We start from the raw sequence: 22,270 nt of genomic DNA, 5'->3' as shown, positions 1-22,270 counted from the left end.
GAATGGTAAATTTTGTATTTCTGATCCATTTCCCTGGAAACAACTTACAAATGAGATTTAAATTTTGCTCCAGTAGCTAAGTTTCTCCTAAGTCAAATATGCCTAAAGGAGGTCACTAAGTGAAGGCAAGAGATATTTTCACAGTGCAGAGCAAAATGAGTGTGCTGATAGGAAGCAGTAAGAAAGCTGTTCCTTTCCAAGGATAGGATTTTGATGTAAATGAAATGCATATTTACAATGTGCAATTGCTTTTATATTTCTGCTACATATTCGGTTACATTGCAAAGCATTCATAGATCATAGGAAATGTAGATTGTGTTATCAGCATTCAGTGTTTTTTTTTTCTCTTTTATGTACCTACCACAGAAAATGGTAATTATGAGCTATGACACAAATTAAGAACAAAGGGTAATTCAACTGCTACTTCCTAAGAGGAATCAAATGGGTTTGCTTTTCCACTGAAAAATCAGCCATTAAGGTAAACCCAATTATAGAGAACTCCGTGGCTCTGCAAAAATTACACCTCTTTCTATGAAGCATCATTATCAGGTTTGGAGGTGGGTGGGGGGGAGAAAGAAACAGAAATAAAAAAAGAAAAGAAACCTGATTCTCATAAAAGTCTACAATCTGCATTGTGCTTTCACAGGTCCAACTTGACCTTCTTTCTGCTTACATGTTCATGTTAGAAGGACATGGTAAGATGCAAATACCCAGAGTTCTCCAAGGCAGATCACCTCAGCATTATCTATCTGAGAGCTTGGAGGAAATGGCAAATTTCCAAAGCTCTACACTCAAGTTATCCCAAGGGGAAGCTCACTTGAGAAAGGCCCATGTTGAATCTGCTTCATGGTAAAGTTTGAAACACATTGCTCTAATTAAAACCTGTGGTGATCTGGAGACATAAGATGAGGGACAACTAATCAGATACTTTTACACATACACCTATAACTGAGAAAACCTGGAGTTGCTGAATTGCTGGATTTGCCTACATTAGTTTTTCTAGGTCAGGATGATCTAACATTGGGGCTGGAGAGATGTCTCAGTGCTTAAGAACACTGACTGCTCTTCCAGAGGTCTTGAGTTCAATTCCCACCAACCACATGGTGGCTCACAACCATCTGTAATGGGATCCAATGCTCTCTTCTGGTATGTCTGAAGACATTGACAGTGTACTCACATGTATAAAATAAATCTTGAAAAAAAAAGATAATCAAATTTCTTAGTTTTTCCTGAGTCCATTTCAGCTTTGACATTGAACGTCTCCCTTCCAGGAAAATTTTTCTGTGGGATGAAGCCTGGAATTTTGCATTTGTTCCCAGGAAGAATGACTAGGAAAAGCCCAAGACCAGATTTTCATTCTTGGAGAACAATGTGGATTCTCTTCTACTTAGAGAAAAAAAACAAAAAACAAAAAAACAAAAAAACAAAAACAAAAACAAAATATTTCAAGTAGCTTAACATTTTTCAGAACATTTTTTAAATATTTATTTTTAAATTTTAATGAGTCTTGTATGCATGTACGTACATCATAGAGGCTGGAAGAGGGTGTCCTATCCTCCAGAAGGAAAATTCACGTAGTTGTAAACTGCCCTTTTGTGGATGCTACAACCTGTATTCTACTCCTCTGGAAGAACAGCAAGAGCATTTAACTGCTCTCTCTCCAGCCCATAGTTAGAGAATGCTTTATGAGAATGAACCTTAAGTTTTTGGGAGATGGTTTTTCTTTTGTTGTCTTTTAAAAATTAATCATTTGTTTTTTTTTAAATTTATACATATGTATAATGCATTCTGGTTACTCTGCCCTCTCTTTTTGTTCTCTCCCACCATTGCCAGCTTCCCTTATTCTTTGCAAATCTCTTTATTATATTCATGACATTTTGTTTTGCTTCCCATAGAGTGCTAGCTGGGTGACCTTATGTTTGGAACTATCCATCCAATGGGGATACAAGTAGATACAAAACCTCTCCCACACCTATTGATGGTCAGTAGTTAGTAAGTGGTGGAGCCCCAAAGCCCCTGACAATGGTTGTTTTTATAACACATTTTTTTTCTTGAATTTAAGGACCATGAAAAGCAAAGCCTGTGATATGTGAGAAATGTCTAAGTAATTCCTTATGGAGAAATCTTTTTTGTCCTGGAACTCACTTTGTAGACCAGGCTGGCCTTGAACTCAGAAATCCGCCTGCCTCTGCCTCCCCAGTGCTAGGATTAAAGGCTTGCGCCACTGTTTTTGTATAAGGGGATCTGGGATGCTCACTCCGGAGATCTGCATTCCATTAGGCCAAGAATCTTGAAATCTTGTGCTATAAAGTTTGGTTTTGCTATCTATGGAGGTAAAGAACTTCAACTCTACAAATATTGTATTGGCAGTGCAGAAAAGGAAACAGGACACAATTTGGCTCTATTTCTCTATCAGAATATTATTTTAACAGTAGCAGTTTTGGTAAAGGGAAAAAGGCCTTTATCTACCAGTAAATATTTGGTAAGTGTCTACCCTGTACAAGAATCAAGCTCACATTCAGAATACAGGAATACTCTCTTCATTCAAAGATCTTTCCAGTATTTAGGCTTAGAAAGGTGTGAGGAAATGAATGTTTCACTCTAAATATTGTAATTGACTTAGTGACCAAGTTCACTGGAGTCCAAGGAATACCTACTTTTTGATAAGGATAGTTTATATAGGAGTGGCACTTAAGATTAATCTTAAAAGTTAAGAAGACATTTATATCATTAAAAGACCTTCTTATTCTTAATGTGAAATGGAATGAGAGTAAGGCAGACTAGATTTTTATGTACACATTGTTTTCTAGATGATGACGAAGAGAGTGTATTGTATTACATCAAGGCTAGGCTCTATACTCTGTGCAGTGACATCAATATTAGTGCTATCATGCTTGGTATCAAACAGGGTACTCTGAGGAAGGGTGGGCTTGGAAAATCATGAATTAAAAGGTCTTCCTGAAGTTTTTTTTGTTTTAAATCAAAGACAGAGATTTCTGATTTTTTACTACAAAATCTACTAAAGCATTATTCAGTCAGAGCATCTGATTGTCAGAGCTGGGGAGATGGCTCAGTCATAAAGTTTTTGTGCAAGCATGATGATGAACTGACATGTAACCCCCAGAACTCAAGGAAAAAGCCTCTGTGGTCTTATCTATCTGTAACCTTAGCACTGGGTGGCAGCAGAGACAGGAGGGTTTCTGGGTTCATTGGAATCTAACCAAAATGGTCAGCTTAATGAAAGACTGTGTCTCAAGCAACAAAGTTGGACAGCAATTGAGGAAGCCATCTCAAAGCCAATCTCTGTTCTCCAACACACCTGCATGAGTGAGCATACCCCCCACCCCAATGCACAACCACACAGACACATGCCCACATACAGAGTTGCACACATGAAAGGAATTCTGAGTGTTGTCTCATAATGTAAGATGACCATTCTGTAGTCTAAGAAATTGGTCATTTGAAAGATGAATTACCTTACATTATGATTTGTTATAAGAAAAATGGACTACTTTATTACTTCAATAAATCACCCCTAAGGGTTATTCTTTGAGATTTTACATTATACAAACAAACTGCTATGTAGTATGTTAAGCTTAAAACAAAACAAAAAAAAAAATCCATGAAAAAAAACCCTGAGTTATCAAACAGATTAAAAGAATACAGACATGCCTATCTAAAGAGACGTTTAATTATGTCTTCATATGTATGCTCCCCCAGCCTCGAAGCAGGCTGATCCAGACTTTGACCTTGCTGCCACTAAGAAGGAGATTACCTAGGGTGGAGCCTTCCGACCTAGATGGCTCTATTGTTTTGTCACCTACCACTGCTCTCCTCCAAGACACTGCTACCTGCTGAGAGGTCCCTGAGATATTCCAGAAGAACATCCTATCCTGCACATCGTCTACAGGCTGGATCCAGACACCAAGAATGGACTGGCGGGGGATGAGCCTTCCCCCTTATAAGCACACTCTCTTAGTAAACTGGCAGGCCTTGAACAGAATCGTGTCTTGGTCTCCATTAATTTCTCTCGAAGTCTAAGTCTCTTTCAGCCCCAGCCTGCCTCCCAGGTGTACCCGGTTCATGTAGGCTGTGGGCCGGCATACAACATTCATATGCAGCAACAGTACTGCTGTTAGCAGTTCATATCAAGCAGATGAGGGACCAGGGCTCAGCAGGTAAAAACATTAGCCATGCAAGCCCGGTGACCTCTGTTTGGTGCCTAGAACCCACATAGAAGAAGGAGAAAACATACTCCTGTAAGTCATCCTCTGACTTCCACACACAAACCATAGCATTAGCACATGCCATTCTACCTCCAAAATTAGTACATAACAAGTAAACAATTAAGATGACAGAAGGGATGGTACACAGATTAAGACCACTTGTTGCTTTCAAAGAGGACTCAGGTTTGGCTCCTAGTACTCACACGGAACCTCAAAAGTGGCTATAACTGCCATTCCTAGGGCTCTAATGCCTTTTTCTGGCCTCTAGGTATGAGGTATGCATATGGTATGTATTCACGCATGCAATAAAACACTCATACACACAAAGTAAAAATAAACCTTCAAGAATGTTTAAGAGTAAATGAGATTGGAAATGTCCTCTTCATCTGATTTGACAGATCCACATACTGAGTTAAAATGATGATAGCTCATTCAGATTAACATTTTAGAATTAGATATTGCAAAAGTCTGGATAAGTATAAAGACTGATTTTTCTGAAATAGCATTTAAAGTACTGTGTTATTAAAATAATTTTTTCAAACCTTCCTATTCAAATGGATGGTCTATATATGATAGCTATAGAAGCAAAAGCAGAGATAAGAACAAACAACAACAGCAAAAAAAAAAAAAAAAAAAAAAAAAAAAAAAATCAGGCTGTGCCAAGAATCTGGAGAGGATTTCTGAAAAGAAGTTGCATAGGTGGCCAGGACATACATGGCAAGGTACTCAGCCTCGCTCATGCAAGAACTCATGCCAATCAAAGCTCAAACTCTTTGGGGTGCTACAATGAAAATACAGAAAAACACCTTATTGAAGAGGATGCATAGAAACTTGGGACCTATTGTTTGTGGGAAAGTAAAATGATACAGATGCCATGAAAAACAGAACAATGCCTCCAAAATTAAAAAATAACTAGAATTATCATATATTAAGCATATTCATATAGCCAAGCAGTGATCATTTAAATATGATCAAGGTGATATATTTTACATGCACTTTATAGGTACAGTTTAAAAATCAGACTTTCCTTGGCAACATAACCTTCCTGCCTGTGTCTCTCTTGGACTGGGTTTACAGATATAAATAAGCCCCTAGTTTAATTGTACAATCATATTTTATTTGTACATCTTTAAGTAAAACCATAAAAATCTGACATCATTTATAGAATTATTTGTCCCCTTTAAACAGGACTTAGGTATTATTTAAGTTATAGAACACCATTGCAGGCTATCGAGAATGGAATCATGAATAAAGAGAATTATGGGGCTGGTGAGATGGCTCAGTGGGTAAGAGCACCTGACTGCTCTTCCGAAGGTCCAGAGTTCAAATCCCAGCAACCACATGGTGGCTCACAACCATCCACAACGAGATCTGGCGCCCCCTTCTGGAGTGTCTGAAGACACAGCTACAGTGTACTTATATATAATAAAATAAATCTAAAAAAAAAAAAAGAGAGAATTATGATATTGAAAGGTATAAAAGAGGAGCTGTCAGACTCAGTAAAATTACCAGGATTTTCTACTGTTATTGATAGAATAGAAGATGTGGACTGAGTTATTATTATGAGTGAAAGGTAGGCTGGCTGTTACTTAACAGTGGAGTGAAGAAGCTCTCATGCCTTAACATCCCACAAAACACAGATCTGTTCAACCTCCACCTCAGAAACATCCCAGTCCACATGAAGATGCAATGTTGTGCTCAAGGCTGTCATGGGGAAGTTAGCCTAGCTTCAAGCGAGGGAAAGAGATACTGGAGAATCTTCCCAAAGCAGGACTACGTCCTCAGAGATGGTGGAAATCCCTGGCATTGACGATACTTTGCACTGCTCTAAAGGTCCTAGCTGGGGCACAATCCATAAAAAAAGGAATAAGGTGCACTGGCACCAAGCAGGAAGAAACAAGGCTACACAGCTGGGGGAAGCACCAATTTTCTACCTAATAATTCTAGAGAAAAGAAAAATCTGAGTGAGAACTAATGACAGACTCTAGTGAGGTGGTTCGATTGTAAGTAAAATTGAGAGCCTGGTAGCTGTTACCAATCAAAACAAGTTTTTTAAAGGTTCCATTCAGAGTCTGGAGAAATGGTTCAGAGTTAAAGAACATTTGCTATTCTTGTAGAGGACCCAGGTTTGGTTCTCAACATCTCCATAGTGTCTCACAACTCTACACAATTCCAGTTCCAGGGAATCAGATCTAATAATCTCTTCTGGCCTCCATGGGCATCAGGCATGCATATGAAGCACAAACATACATCAGGGAAAACTCTCAGACATGTACATCTATATAATCTTTAAAATAAAAATAAGGTCTGATTCCAAACAACAGCACTATTGTGAAACCTGCCAAGACAACCACCACAGTAATAAAATCAGCAAACAAAAACAGAAGAAAATAAAAGCAATATTTTATTTTGAGGAGATGCATTACAAGTCTGAGGATAATGACTTAATATATTTTTAAAATGAAAATCCAAATGGAATTCTCCTTTGTCTTGTGAAAAATGTATAAGCTTGTGAATAAGCAAAAAAAAAATGTATAAACATACTAATGTGGTAACATTCTAGCTGTTAAAGCTCAGCCAAGAAACAAGATACAGTATATGATGAAGATGCTATTTCAAAATATGTGGAGTAGCTGGATATGGTGGCCAAGACCTATAATCTCAAAACTTAGAAGGTAGAGGAAGTGAGATCATGAATCTGAGACCAGTCTTCATCTCAAACCAAGACCATGGTTCAAAACAACTACAGAATAGCAAGAAGAATGACAGAATGTTATTTTGTTTTTATATAAAAATTTTTAAAGCAAATAAAAATGCAAAATAGTATTACTGTCCAAAATACATTTTTGTATTTTGACCATGCTGAGTAAGAGGTGTTAGTTTTAGGTATATGGGAAGATCTTCTCAACATTTTCTTGGATAAAACGAAAATGTATGGGACTTAACTAGACATCGTCTTTATTGCACAATCAGAATAATCTATTTAAATAACCTGGAACTATTCATTTCATAGTCTGTGCTTTCTTACCATTTTAAAGTGAGCGGATTTGCATTTGCCTGGGAATAATGATAACCCGTTACTGCAGTACATTCAGGAGTGTGGGTGGCTGGGAGAATTTTTTTTTTAATTTGGAAATGAAAAGCATTTCTGAACCTCACAAATACTTAAGGAGAAGAGAGCCTGCCATGTAAACACATTAGCACAAATAATCTGTGATAATTGATTCAAACTTGCTGACCTTGGATACACTGAATGCCTTTTCTTTTTTTCACAATAAGCTTCTAGGTGAATTCAGGGTGAAATTATAATATAAAAAGAGTCTCTCTACATGATTATCTGAACAAGGTGAAGCTTTCTCTTGCTTGTCTGAATTATTCAACTTAAGCAAGGCATATTACAGCATAAGAGATCATCACTTTATCCAAGGCCACAGTTGGTCATGGGTCCTCTGAATCAGAAATTGGAATGTACCATTGATTCATGAGTAATCCAAATGATTGGCAAATTTAATATTTTTTTAAAAAAAATCTAATTTTCATGATTTTAGAGAGACTTTGGCCTTTAAATGTATATACATCGAGAAGTGTATGTCAAGCAGACTTAAAGCAGGTTGGAGAAGCTGGAATAGACACACCAGGAAGAAAACAAAAATCAGACATAAAAACTCATGAGAAAATTAAATTTTTTAAAAAGTTTTATCTGGGGGACCTCAGTAATTATAAATATTACATATGTTCACATTCCCAGCTCCTCAAACTTCTGTCCAACCATGTCCTTTTTGTATGATTAGTGAACCAACATGTGATGACACACAAGAACTGACTAAAGTAAGAAAAAGTTGGGGAAGAAAATTAAGGCCTTTAATAAAATACTTTTCCATGAAAAGATGGGTGGCAAAGTCTACCCTCCCAGACCTCAGGCGTGTGCCTTATACCCTTTCTTATTTTAATTTGGAGTGTGTGGGGGGCGAAGGGAGGAGCATAGGGAAGTTCTTTTGCTTATGAGGTCAATCTGGAGACCAAAGGTGTCTATCTATCAATCTATCTATCTATCTATCTATCTATCTATCTATCTATCTATCTATCTATCTACTTACTTACTTACTCACTCACTTACTTACTTTTGAGACAGGACTGAAACCTCACTGTTTTGGCTGCCCATAGAAACCATAGCCCAGAGCACTGGGAATTACAAATGCCACTTTTTGTGAGGGTTCTGCGTCTCCATACTCAGGTTTCAGGCTTGTACAGCAAGCATCTTTGCCACTGAACCATCTCCTTAGCCCATGACTTTTTTCATGGTGAAAGTCTAACCATGAAGACTGATGCTCACCATGACCAATACTTACTTATCCGGCTGACCATGAGCCACATGCTACAATTTCTGGTGAGTTAACACTTTCACAATTAATATGCATATTAATCTTCTAAAATAAAGTCCTTTGGATAACCAAAGCGTACATATGATGATGTAATTGAGTTGTGGGAGGCACAACTAAGTGCATGTCATAGTCAAACCCAAGTCCAAGATCACCTGTCTCATGCCCTTTGCTCTAAGCTATTCTGCAACTTCATGTCACTCTATTTCCTTGCAAGTCTGAGATAAACATGGCTAACATTTCACTCTCCTAATTTGGGGATAATCTACAGTATTCTTGGGAAACATGGAAAGAAAAAGGATTTTCTCACATTAGGAATTAAAACAGTATTTAGAAAAGCAGCTGTAATATAAAGATTTTGAGTGGATCTTACAAGGACACTTTAATAGGAATAAAATGGGGAAAGTGTATTGTAGGAGGATAACTGAGCATCCTGTGAAAGATGGATTGAAAAGTGTGAATGAGGTACCAGGGAAAACAAACAGGAGGTCTTTTAAAATCATTTGTGTAAGAGAAAGAGCCATGAACTTGGATGTTTATACAGGAACTGGCATATGAGGAACTGAGGGATACATAGATACTGCCAAGCCAAAACTCTTTGATTCTGTGGATGCCAGGGCTGAAATTCTACCACCTAGTCATATACCCCTGTCTTTGAACCCAGTGGAGTCACAATCTCTGTAGTCTTCACTTGTCTGAGTATTAGGCTTATCTTTTGAAAACATTAACCTTACAAGAATTCATGCACAGGAAGGGATGGGTAGAATCCTTAACACATAGCAAGGCTCTCGTGTATGCTAGTTGTTCCAGGGCACAGAGAGGGTAGAGCCCAAGATGTTTTGTAAGTTTCTGTTTTCTGTGTCTCATATCAGGACTTGAGAAAGGGAACTTGGAAAGCCGTGGGAAGTATAATGGTTTTTCTACATTTTATCTTTATGTCAAATAATTCTTACATAGTCTTCTATGTGGAGGAACAATTTAGGCAATCTAGAGAGATGGAGAGTGATGGGGTGGTTTCGAAGTTATTAGATTATGCAATGCATTTAACTTCAACCATAATAAGATGAGTAGATTGTGATACACAGAAACACACACACATATAAATAATGAATCATCAGGAGGAAAGAAAATGTAGACCTTAGAGCAAAGAAAACTTCCAGTGACAGGAAAGATTATTACACAGTGGTAAAGGGATCAATCCACCAGAAACAGGTAGCAATCCTAAAATGCACACAACAAACCACTGAGTAGTACAATACATGATGTAAGACTGGTAACAGCAAAGGAAAATGAGCAACTTCTTCATAGAGCTGGAGACTGCAAACACTGTATCAACAACTGAGAACAAAGTCAGAAACCAGCAAGATTGATATGGGTCCATGCAATCTAATCAATCTGTAGACTATTTTAAAGAAAATTCCATCCAATAAAAGCACAGTACATATTTTATTCAAATGTTAGTGCTAGTTCAGGGAACAATGTTGTGATACATATTGTAAGAAAATCTTTTTGAACATTCCCCCAAAGACAACTTTTTTTTTGTTTTTTTTGTTTGTTTGTTTGTTTGTTTTTGTTTTTTGTTTTTTTGAGACAGAGTTTCTTTGTGTAGCCCTGGCTGTCCTGGAACTCACTCTGTAGACTAGGCTGGCTTCAAACTCAGAAATCTGCCTGCCTCTGCCTCCTGAGTGCTGGCCAAAGACAACTTTTGACAGACCTCTCAGCAAAATTACTAATACCTCTTGAGCTCTTTAAAGTCTGTGTACTAACCTGCTCTCCTATTGTGTATTCAGCCTGTTTAAATTTAACCTACCTTTAAGAGAACAATATAGCCAGCTCTACTTGCCTTGAATTTCCCATACAATCAGCCTTTACAACCCAAGAAAATGCTTCAATTTTATCTTAAATTATGTACCCTTTCTTGACCCTAACCCAGAATAAAGTATGTGTGTATGTAAAGTAAAGAAAGCTATGGTAATCATTAGCTGAAAACAGCCAACAGGTTGAAAGCAACTTTAAAGGAAATATCCACCAAACATTTTGCAAGTAATGTAGATATAGCTCAATTGCATAGGATTTCAGTGTTGTCTGCTATTGTGAGTCAGATGGGATCAGTTAAATTTCTTCCCTTGTAAAATTCTAAGAATTTTTGTAAAGAATCCCTCATGTCCTCCATACGGTATTTTCTGTGCTGCTCAACAAATACAGAACAATGTTCTCCTCATGGACAGACACAGGGATAGGCTCAGATTCAGACACAGACATTCAGAGACAGGCACAACAAGGACAGAGAAGACTCACAACAAAGAGCTCACAGGTGGGTCAGTAACCATGGATTATCAACTGATGGAAGGCACAGGTAGATTAGAAAATTAAACTTGGGCTCACTTCCAGTTCAACTAATTCAAGAGGAAGTGATTTTGTTTTCATTTCTTAATTCGGCATGAATGCATTTTAGTATCCTCTGAGGTTATCTTTAATTTGTTAAACGTCTCAAAAGAAATGAAAATGCATTGAGCAGAAATAAAATTATACAGAATATTGTTCTATCTGTGGAATCAGGGTTACCAGAATTTAACAAGAACATTCCCAAACTCCCAGAAACTAAGCAAACACTAAGAAATGGTGCATGACTCAAAGAAGAAGTGTTGATGGAAATGAAAACACATTGGGCTGAATTAAAATAGATTCAGCGTACCAAAATCCATGCTAAAGCGGCACTGAGAGAGGAATTTAAAGCACTAAATCCGTGTATTAGAATACAGCAGCAGTCTCAAGCCTAAGCTTTCACCAAGATTTATTTTTAAAACAGCAAAAGCAAAATAAGCAAAGCAGCAATAAAGAAGAAAATAAGATAACAGAAATCATGTGAATGGAAGCCACAGAGAAAATAAATGCACACGAGTTGGTTTCTTTAACAGATTAATAACATTGACACCCCTAGGAGCACTAACAAAAGCAAAAGAGAAGATGCAGATGACCTGTGTAAGAAAGGATCAGGTGATAACCACAGATGCTAGAAGGATGGGGAGGCATGATGTACAAATCACACAGTTGAATTCAGCAACTTAAATGAAACATACTGAGTCCCTGAAAGCACAAAACCTACCACAGGGCATCTAAAAATTAAACAGGGATTGAAGTCTAAAGAAGCTAACAGGGCATTTGAAAATGTAACTTAAAAATGTCAAAGGAGAAATACCCTACAACACAGATGGTTTCACCAGAGAAATCTACCAATTTTGAGTGGAACTAATAAATATCAATTTTCCTGCAAAAACTAGAAGAGGAGGGAACAGTTTATTTCAAAGATTTGATTTTAGTCTAATACCAAAACTATATTGATAGCATCAGAAAACCTTACAGATTAATATCACTCATAAATACAGATGTAAGTATCTTGAAAAAATATTAACAATCCAGGCATCAATAGAATAAATACATATTATGACCAAGTAAAGTTTACTACAAAAATGTTAGGCCGGTTTAGAATTCAAAAACTGATTAATGTGATCCACCATAGTTAAGGAAGAAAAATTCCATGATTGTGCTGACTAGTATTAGGTCAACTTCACAGGAGTTCAAGTCATTGGAAAGGAAGTAACTTCAACTGAGAAAATGCTGTCCTAAGATAGGGTCGTGGGAAAAACCTGTAAGGCATTTTCTTTATTAGTGATTCATGGGAGATAGCCCAACCCCTTGTGGGTGGTGACTCCTCTGGGTATGGTCCTGAGTTATAAAAGAAAGAAGGCTGACTAACACACAGGGAACAAGCTAGTGGGCAGTACTCCTCCACGGCCTCTGGATTAGGTCTTGCCTTTGCCTCTAGGTTCCAGCTCTGCTTGAGTTCTTGCCATATCTTCCTTCAGTGATATACTACAATGTGAAAGGACACAGGTGCTTATTGGTCTGTGCAATACAGTACCAGCACAGCTTAAAGTGAAGAGAGGAGACAATGAATGATAGAGAAAATCTCAGGGAACCATAAAAAAATGAAGACTAGACATAGATCTAAACAAGATTGTAGGATATAAGGATAAGTGTATGAATTTATTGGAGTTTTTGTTTTAATACCACCAATGGATGTGTACCCCCTCCCCAAAAACCTGAAAATACACTAGCATGTACAATTGCTCATGATGTTAAATATTAAGATATAAATTTTACCTAAACAGATCTCCATACTGGCAATGAACAAGATACTCAAAGAAACCAAATATCTAAGTAAAGGAAGACACAATGGGTTAGAAGACAGCATAGTAAGATCTCAATTTTCTTTGTGTTGATATATCTTTAATATAATTTCTATAAAATCCCAGTAAGATATTTTACAGATATACATAAGAATATTTTTAAATTTACTCAGAAAGTCAAATAGTGTAAAATATTTAATATTATTTTGAGAAAGAAAAATATGGGCATAGTGAGAAGAATAATCTGCTGAATTGTAACACAGGTATAGTAATCAATCCCATGATGCTAAAGGAGGACTAAACTTATAAATCAATGGAGTGGTATAGAAAAGCCAGAAGTAGACATAAATATGCTCTGGCTGGAAGTGTAGCCTAGTAGTTTGGCATGCTTGCTGTTGATCTAGAGGAGTTGAATTCCGTTCCCAGCGCCAACATCAAGCAGCTCACAACTTTCTGTAATGCAAGCTCCAAGTCATTGGATGCCCTCTTGTGTCCGTCAAACCTCCCGCACACACATGATGCACACTCACAGAGACACAAAAATGGACATAAATCTAAAAACATATTTGTATTCTACCAATTTCACACAAAGGTGAAACAGCAATTTGTAAGAAGAAAGATAGGCTTTTCAGCAAATGGTGATGGAGTATATGTATATATTTTAAAAAGCCTAAAATTATCTCATATTTTATTTAAAAATTGATTAAAATGGATTAGAAATTAAAATATGACTATACGGTTTTTTTTTTTTTACTTACAATGAACAACATTTGCAATCTAGAGGCAAAGTGTTACTAGACTTGACACCAAAAACATAAATGGAAATTTGATAAATTGGACTTCATTAAAATAAAAATGCTATTGTTTGTGCAAATGCAAAATGAGGTTCAGTAGGCATGTGGTGGGACTTACCAAACACTCTCAGATGATGCTGAGTTTGCCAGGTCATGGGTCATACATTTGACCGCAACAGATATGTGAGTCTGTTTGGCTCTGCACTGTCTCAAGCTCCATGTCTTCATGGATAAATAGAGTCTGTGATTTTATAGGATTAGTAATCTAGAGAATTAAAGGAGAGAATCTGATTCCTACTAGAGGAATAACAGAAAGCCCCAAAGCCAATTTTATAGTTAACTAGAACAAAAACAAAAACAAAAATCTGAATTCAAATATGTTTAATTCAATATGATATAAAGCTTAATTTAAATTTCATTTTGGTTGAAAATAATCCAGTCTGATGAAAAAAATGTTCAACCTAAAAATAAAATCTCATTTTGCATCAATCTTATAGCCAGAACAGAATTTTAGTGAACATATTATTTCATTTCAGTTAGTTTCTTCCTTACAGAAAGTGTGATCATCATATTTTCAAATCATACTTTGAAGTCCATCTAGGTCGATGGGCACAGCCATCACAGCTACAGGAATTGCTATGGGAACTGGGAGTTTAAATGTGTTATTAGTCTGAGAATTATTAAAAGGTGTTTTCCATTTTTTGGTCTAATAGAAATAAAACAACTTGTATTCTATGAGTTACATATATGTTAAACATTCAAGTTTATTTTCATGTTTTATCAGTTTTTTTTTCTAACAAAAATGAGAGACAAAATTAACTTGAAATGAAATATAAATTGGGCTTGGTGGTGTCAATTTTTAACCCCAGAAATTTGGGAAGCTAATATAACCAGGTCTCAATTCTAAGACCTGACTAGACCACTTTGAGTTCAATGCCAACCTGGGCAACTTGGTGAAACTTTCTCAAAAGAAAAAAATTATTTTAAAAGGGCCACAGATATCGTTCATTGGTAGGATTTTCACATAGTATGTATAAATCTCTGGATTCAATTCTTATAAAATAAAAAAATATTAATTATAAATTATATTTAGAAAAATATAGTATTCTATTAGAAATAAGTGAATCCTAAGAAATAAATTAATTTTTCACAGGGTTGAGAATATGCCTCAGGGCTAAAGTACTTGCTTCATATGTATGCCCCTGAATTTTATCCCTAGATCCTCAAAGAGGAAAAAGGTAAAGTAATTTCTCTTATCTTAATGAAAATTACTCATCTGCTGGAATGTTGTGTGCTGTTGTGGATATCTAACCAAACAATGGAAAGAAAACATTCCTTACTGTCTTAGAGTTTCATTGCTAAGACACTATGACCATGGCAACTCTTACAAAAAACAAAAACACCCCCCCCCAAAAAAAACCATTTAATTTCTGCTGGCTTATAGTTTTAAATGTTTAGTCCATTATCAATATGATAACACTTAGCATGTAGACAGACATGGTGCTAGAACAGGAGCTGAGAGTTCTACCGCTTGATCTTCAGGCAGCAAGAAGACTGTCTGACACACTGGGTAGAGCTTGAGCAGAGGAGACTTCAGTGCCAGCCCCTACAGTGACATACTTCCTTCAACAAGTCCACACATACTCCAAAAGGCCACACCTCCTAATAGTGCCACTCTTTATGGGTCAAGCATTCAAACACATGAGTTTATGGGAGCCATACCTAATCAAGCACCACACTCACTAATCAGAATTAGATAAGGAATGCAGATATATGCTTTTCATTTGAAAGATTTTTCTTAAAGGGCAAATTCAGCATTTTGAAATTGATGGCTATTCTAAAAAAAGAAAAAAAAACCAAAGCAAGAATTCACATTTATGATTTGTGTGGGAATATAAAAGAAATATGTACTCAGAGTATCAGAGAAAGCAAAACAATTCCACAGGTACAGGTAGTAGATGAATGGTATCCTAGAACAGAGGAGGTAACAAGAATTAGGAATAAATGGGCACACTAGATATTTCTGGTGTAATGGAAATATCCTAACCCTGGTTTTTGGTGATGGTCATTCAATTTGATAAAATTAGAAGTCACTAAATTTTACACTTGAAATTAGTAAATTCTATGGCATGGAAAATACCTAAAACTTGACATTTATTTCAACTCATGTTTGTATGTAATATCTGTGTAGGTGTGTGCCATGTGTGTGGTTGGGTGCTCAACAAGGCCTGGCAACACCAGATCTTGGTGAGCTTGAGTTACTGGTAAGCTACTTGACTTAGATGCTGGGAACTGAACTTGGATGCCAAGTATCCGTATCAACTGAGCTATTGCTCCAGTCTCAGGAAAATCCTTTTCAATAAGCGTTTCTTAAAGTATACTTTCACTGACTTTCAGGGCAGCCTGTAACATAGCACATCTTCTATTATTAAACAATCCAGTGAGCCTGGGAAAGTCAAACTTATTACAGGCCTTAATCTCATTATCTATAAAGAAAAGGTTAGATTTCATGAGCCCTGAAATATCTTATTTTGTCCAAGTTGGCATCACAGAAAGCACTATGGTTCATGCTAGATATCCAGTAGGAATGTTCCCTCAAAATGGAAAGCCAGAAGCAGCACTGCCGGCCGCTGGTGTGTGAGAAGAGCAAGCCGTCCCACTGAAACAGTTCACCCCCCCACGCCCCCCACCCCACCCCCCACCCCCGGCTAGTCAAAGTGCTTGAGTTTGGACGGAAACAAGGCAGCAGTAAAGAAGTGGGACCTCATGAAACTGCAAAGCTTCTGCAAGGCTAAAGACAGCATCAATAAGACAAAAAAACCACCAACAGATTGGGAAAGGATCTTCACCTATCCTAAATCAGATAAGAGACTAATATCCAATATATATAAAGAACTCAAGAAGGTGGACTCCAGAAAGTCAAATAACCCCATTAAAAATGGGGCTCAGAACTGAACAAAGAATTCTCACCTGAGGAATACCGAATGGCAGAGAAGCACCTGAAAAAATGTTCAACATCCTTAATCATCAGGGAAATGCAAATCAAAACAACCCTGAGATTCCACCTCACACCAGTCAGAATGGCTAAAATCAAAAATTCAGGTGACAGCAGATGCTGGCGAGGATGTGGAGAAAGAGGAACACTCCTCCATTGTTGGTGGGATTGCAAGCTTGTACAACCACTCTGGAAATCAGTTTGGCGGTTCCTCAGAAAATTGGACATAGTACTACTGGAGGATCCAGCAATACCTCTCCTGGGCATATATCCAGAAGATGTCCCAACCGGTAAAAAGGACACATGCTCCACTATGTTCATAGCAGCCCTATTTATAATAGCCAGAAGCTGGAAAGAACCCAGATGTCCCTCAACAGAGGAATGGATACAGAAATTATGGTACATTTACACAATGGAGTACTACTCAGCTATTAAAAAGAATGAATTTATGAAATTCCTAGCCAAATGGTTGGACCTGGAGGGCATCATCTTGAGTGAAGTAACACAATCACAAAAGAACTCACACAATATGTATTCACTGATAAGTGGATATTAGCCCAAAACTTAGGATACCCAAGATATAAGATACAATTTGCTAAACGCATGAAACTCAAGAAGAATGAAGACCAAAGTGTGGACACTGTGCCCCTTCTTAGAATTGGGAACAAAACACCCAGGGAAGGAGTTACAGAGACAAAGTTCGTAGCTGTGATGAAAGGATGGACCATTTAGAGACTGCCGTATCCAGGGATCCATCCCATAAGCAGCTTCTAAACGCTGACACCATTGCATACACTAGCAAGATTTTGCTGAAAGGACCCAAATATAGCTGTCTCTTGTGAGACGATGCCGGGGCCTAGCAAACACAGGAGTGGATGTTCACAGTCAGCTATTGGATGTATCACAGGGCTCCCAATGGAGAAGCTAGAGAAAGTACCCAAGGAGCTAAAGGGATCTGCAACCCTATTGTTGGAACAACATGATGTACTAACCAGAACCCCGGAGCTCTTGTCTCTAGCTGCATATGTATCGAAAGATGGTCTATTCGGCCATCAATGGAAAGAGAGGCCCATTGGACTTGCAAACTTTATATGCCCCAATATAGGGGAATGCCAGGGCCAAAAGAATGGGAATGGGTGGGTAGGGAAGTGGGGGGCGCTATGGGGGACTTTTGGGATAACATTGGAAATGTAATTGAGGAAAATATGTAATAAAAATATTAAAAATTAAAAAAAAAAGAAGAACAGGAAAGGAAAATACTAATCCACAAACACAAGCGGGAATTTAAAGGCGCCTTCTGAGAGATCCGAAAGGACAATCAGTTCCTGGCCAGGATGCAGCTCTCAGAAATCATGGAAAGGGATGCAGAAAGAAAGCGTAAAGTAAAACAGCTTTTTAATAGCCTGGCCACGCAAGAAGGTGAATGGAAGGCTCTTAAGAGGAAAAAGTTCAAAAAATAAATTGTCTTGTAAATGTAAAAAAAAAAAAAAAAAAAAAAAACAAACAAACAAACCAAAAACAAAATGAGTTAAAAGTATAAAATAATTATCTTCAAAGACTTGATGAAAGATATTATGGAACCAAGACCTAGAAGATTTCTGTTAACAATAAACTACTGTTGCTCATAGTGTTTATGAGTTTTCAAATGTAAGAAAGCCGAGTCACAATGTATACTGTGATGGAACCACCCATTGCAAGAAAATATAATAAGAGAAAACAAAGCAGATTATGAAGCAAGATGTATATGTGCTGTGGCCTTTTTAAATTTTAGGTGGAAATCTCTAAAGAGAGTCGAGAATGCTCATGTAGTTCCTCAACAATAAATTACACGGATGGAATAACAGGTCTGCAGTCAGGAGCACCTCTTCTCAGGTTTGATTTTCTTCAGATCTCAGTGAACATTAGGCACACATCGGTGGTCCACATGCTTACATACAGGTAAAACATCTACATGTATAAATAAAATAAATCAGGTTTAAAAAAAGAAACATTTATTGAGCACTGACCTTCAGTAAAGGACCACATGCAATTCTACATATATGGGACTATATAAGTGTATTTATATGTTTATTACATACTTGTTTTTCTATGACAGTGTTAATAACTAATTTATAATTTCCTCTTTCTGATAAAATAATATATTGCTACATTTTTAAATTTAAAGAATTTTATATGAAAATCTATATTTATCAGCAATGATGCAATTTAGAATTAAATGCTAGCGGGTCAGTGGTGGCACATGCCTTTAATCCCAGCACTTGGGAGGCAGAGGCAGGTGGATTTCTGAGTTCGAGGCCAGCCTGGTCTACAGAGTGACTTCTGAGTTCAGGGATAGCCAGGGCTGCTCACAGAAACCCTGTCTTGAAAAACAAAACAAAACAAAACAAAACAAAACAAAACAAAACAAAACAAAACAAATTAAATACTGAAAAAACAAGTTCTCGAATTCCAGAAATGCTGCTCTTTGAGATTCAAGGGCAGATCATCAGATTGCTAGAAGTATATTTAACATATTATAATTCTGAAGATTCTGTGGATAGCTGAAAATTCTGCTTTATCAGCCTTGAATCCTAAAGAGTAACATTAAATAATAATTTGAGGCATAGGAATATGCAGCAAGCATTCCTTAGGTTAACGCATATTAAAGATGACTTCTGCTTCCTTGTGACTGTAGCATTAAGAATTTTCATCCCTAAGATTAAAAAAAAGTTTCAACTGTCGAATCTATGAGTCTCCACAATTCATCGCTAAAGTCTTTACGTGTTATCTAAATAATGGTGACCTCCTCTCTTTTTATTTTCCAAAATTAACCTTGAAAAACAGAAAAAACTTCTATGAAACCATTTCACAAGGCTAATATTGATGCCCTGTAAAAGGCATTATACTCTGATGGTTTGCACTCTGCCTAAATGAAATGGAAATCACTTATCCGTAATTTGCTTCCTCATTTGCTTCCAGAATAGAGTTGGTCAAGAGAAGAATGTTCTTGACACTTGTAAAGTAGATACAATATAGAGTCCATAATTTCATAGGGTTCTTTCTCACAGGTAGTCAGAGACAGACAGAAGGATATGCCTGGTAGAGGCTTCTTCTCCACGAATAGCTTTCCTCCTGACTATTGGTGTTGGTCAACTGTGGCCTTAGATCTACCTATAAAACTTGAGATATGAATTCAGCGGCTGTTCTTATTCAGAGACAATAGCTTTTCTTTTCTTTAAGTTTTTAAAAATGTATTTATTTTATGTGTATGAACCTATGTGTATGGTTCTATATCTGGTGACCTCAAAGGTCAGAATAGGGCTTTGATTGCCATGGAACTAAAGTTACAGATGGTTATAAACCACATACACATGCTGAGAATTAAATCTGGGCCCTCTGCAGGAGCGATTGGTGTTTTTAACCTCTGAGTCATCTCTCCTGCCCCTTGCAACAACTTTTCATAGACATCTACATGGTATGCTTTTGTGATATGCTTTTGTGGCTAGGTACACATACGTTCTCAGAATGAGAAGACATAACTTTGCCTCTAACCCTCCAAATTATCTTGAAAATTCACTTCCTAGATTTCCACAGAATTATGATTGATGTTTTTTAAGCAGGGTAGGGGAGCTCCAATGTGCCAAAATGGACTCTTATTTCTCTGAAAGAGTATGTCCAAATAAACTCTTTCTTCTATAAATTGCTTTGATCGTGGTGTTTTATCACAGCAAGTGAAAAGTAGCCAATACACAGACATATTCAAAGGGTAATATAACATAGATATCCTTTTACAGGGATGCCTACTGCCTTGTCTCCTCGGGGATCCTAAGCCCTGTTTACAATCAGCATTAAACATTACAAAGGATTACTATATTTTGCTTATTTCTGAAAAGAGAATAGTATACATACATTATATATTTTCAAGAATAGAAAAAATTTCTTGCTCCTTTATCAAGTCTAGGAATTCTGGGTAAGATGGCAGATTAGAAACCTCACCATTGAAATTTAATGAAAGAAAATAGTCAAGATAATACATTTTTATTCTCTAAGAGACAAGATCTGTGCATAAATTTATCAAGTCAGGAAGTGATTTTTACAGGAAAGCAGGTGGGAGAGCTAAGAGTGGTAGACCAGCTGTAACCACTCTCAAATTGGCACTACTTGACTGAATTAAGCTTTCTGGAGACTGGAGTAATACCTGTAACGAAAGGGCAGGAATAGAATAGGCCATGATAGAGTGCCAAGTTCCTGGTGAACTATAAGGAAAGGACTTACAACCTTCCCTCACCACTTGCCATCTGAGCCATCTCTCCTGCCCCTTGCAACAACAAAACACTGAGGCTTCAGAAATTAATGGCCTTCCCCACTACAGCAATAAGTGAAGCCCAGTAGAACCAGAGAGATCTAAGACAAGATGTTCCCTTTCAACTTGGTGCAGTTGTGCCAGCAATTCATTCATAAGTATGTCTCACAGTGGTTTATTTGAATATTGCTCTTAGGTCTTAGGGTTGCTGTATATGTTCCTGACCTAAATCGAGTATATGGAACTCTTCTATACTCTTTACCCATACTAAAAATATTCTACTTTTATTCCTATATCCCCCTTCCTCTCATGTTTATTCCTTCTTCTTTTTACATTTTGATTATAATCATCATCGCTTTTACAATCTCTACAAGTTGTGTTTTCCCCTTTAGCTATTTTACCCACCTTGCTTTTATTACTTTTTAACCTGATATTTATTCATATTCTTACTCACCTCCTTCTTAATCCAAATCTTATAAACTAAAACTCCAACATTTCATACTGTTTTTGGTCAGAAAGGCCACTGTTGTTAACCAACTAGCATAACATTTGTATGGTGAACCTAAGGTACCTATGGTACATCTCATAATTAAGACTTTTCAAAGAAATCAAAGATGGTACTGTCCCTTACCAAGAACACAAGCAGCTGGATGAAATAAGGTGATGCAGGGTATGAAAGAGGAATGCAACAACAAAGAGACAGAAACACTGAAGAAAACCCCAATTTCAAATGATGCAAGTGAGAAAGACAATAAGCTAAATAAAAAGAACTCACCAATAGAAAGTCTCACCAATAAAATCAATCAAGGAGAAACAGAAGATCTGAGCATGACAACAAGGTAAAGGATCTCAAACAATCTCACAGAGATGAAGATGAAATAGTAAGAGACGAAGGAGAATTCCAAGGTATTTGTGACACACTGAAAATGTCAAATCGCTTTACACAGTAAAGGTACAGAAAAAAAGAGAAAATCTCATTCTAACGGGCAATGAAAACATGTGTTTAAAGAATCACAACAAAATTTCCCAGAGTTACAAAAAGAAATGACAGTCCAGATGCAGAGGAATTTAATAGACAAAAAAAAAAACAAAAAAAAAAAACCCAGAAATGAGATCCCATCATCAAATTCCAATCAAAATACTAAATGTATGCAGAGTGGCAAGAGAGAAATACCAAGTCACATAGAGAGCAGGCCCATTAGAAGAACAGCAGATTGACTGAAACTTTAGAACTGGAAGAGTTTGAAATGATGTATTTGAAGTTATGAAGGGCAACAACTTTCAACCCAGTCTTCTATACTCAGAAAAGCTTTCTATTATAATTGAAAGAAACATCAAAGTTTTCCAGGACAAACAGATACAGGAGAAGGAACTCATGAATGCTAAGCCTGTTCCATAGAATGT

The 22,270-nt window shown here is 37.0% G+C and overlaps 1 protein-coding gene across 1 annotated transcript in view; it reads right to left on the bottom strand.

The window, feature by feature from the left end:
* Positions 1-22,270, bottom strand: part of Gpr149 (G protein-coupled receptor 149) — a 63,415-nt gene that overhangs the window by 694 nt on the left and 40,451 nt on the right. The gene's annotated exons all lie outside the window — the stretch shown is intronic.

Source organism: Mus caroli, unplaced genomic scaffold (assembly GCF_978045245.1).
Source record: "Mus caroli unplaced genomic scaffold, Mus_caroli_1 scaffold_3, whole genome shotgun sequence".
In the NCBI taxonomy this organism is placed as follows: Eukaryota; Metazoa; Chordata; class Mammalia; order Rodentia; family Muridae; genus Mus; species Mus caroli.
This window is presented reverse-complemented; position numbering and strand designations above follow the sequence as displayed.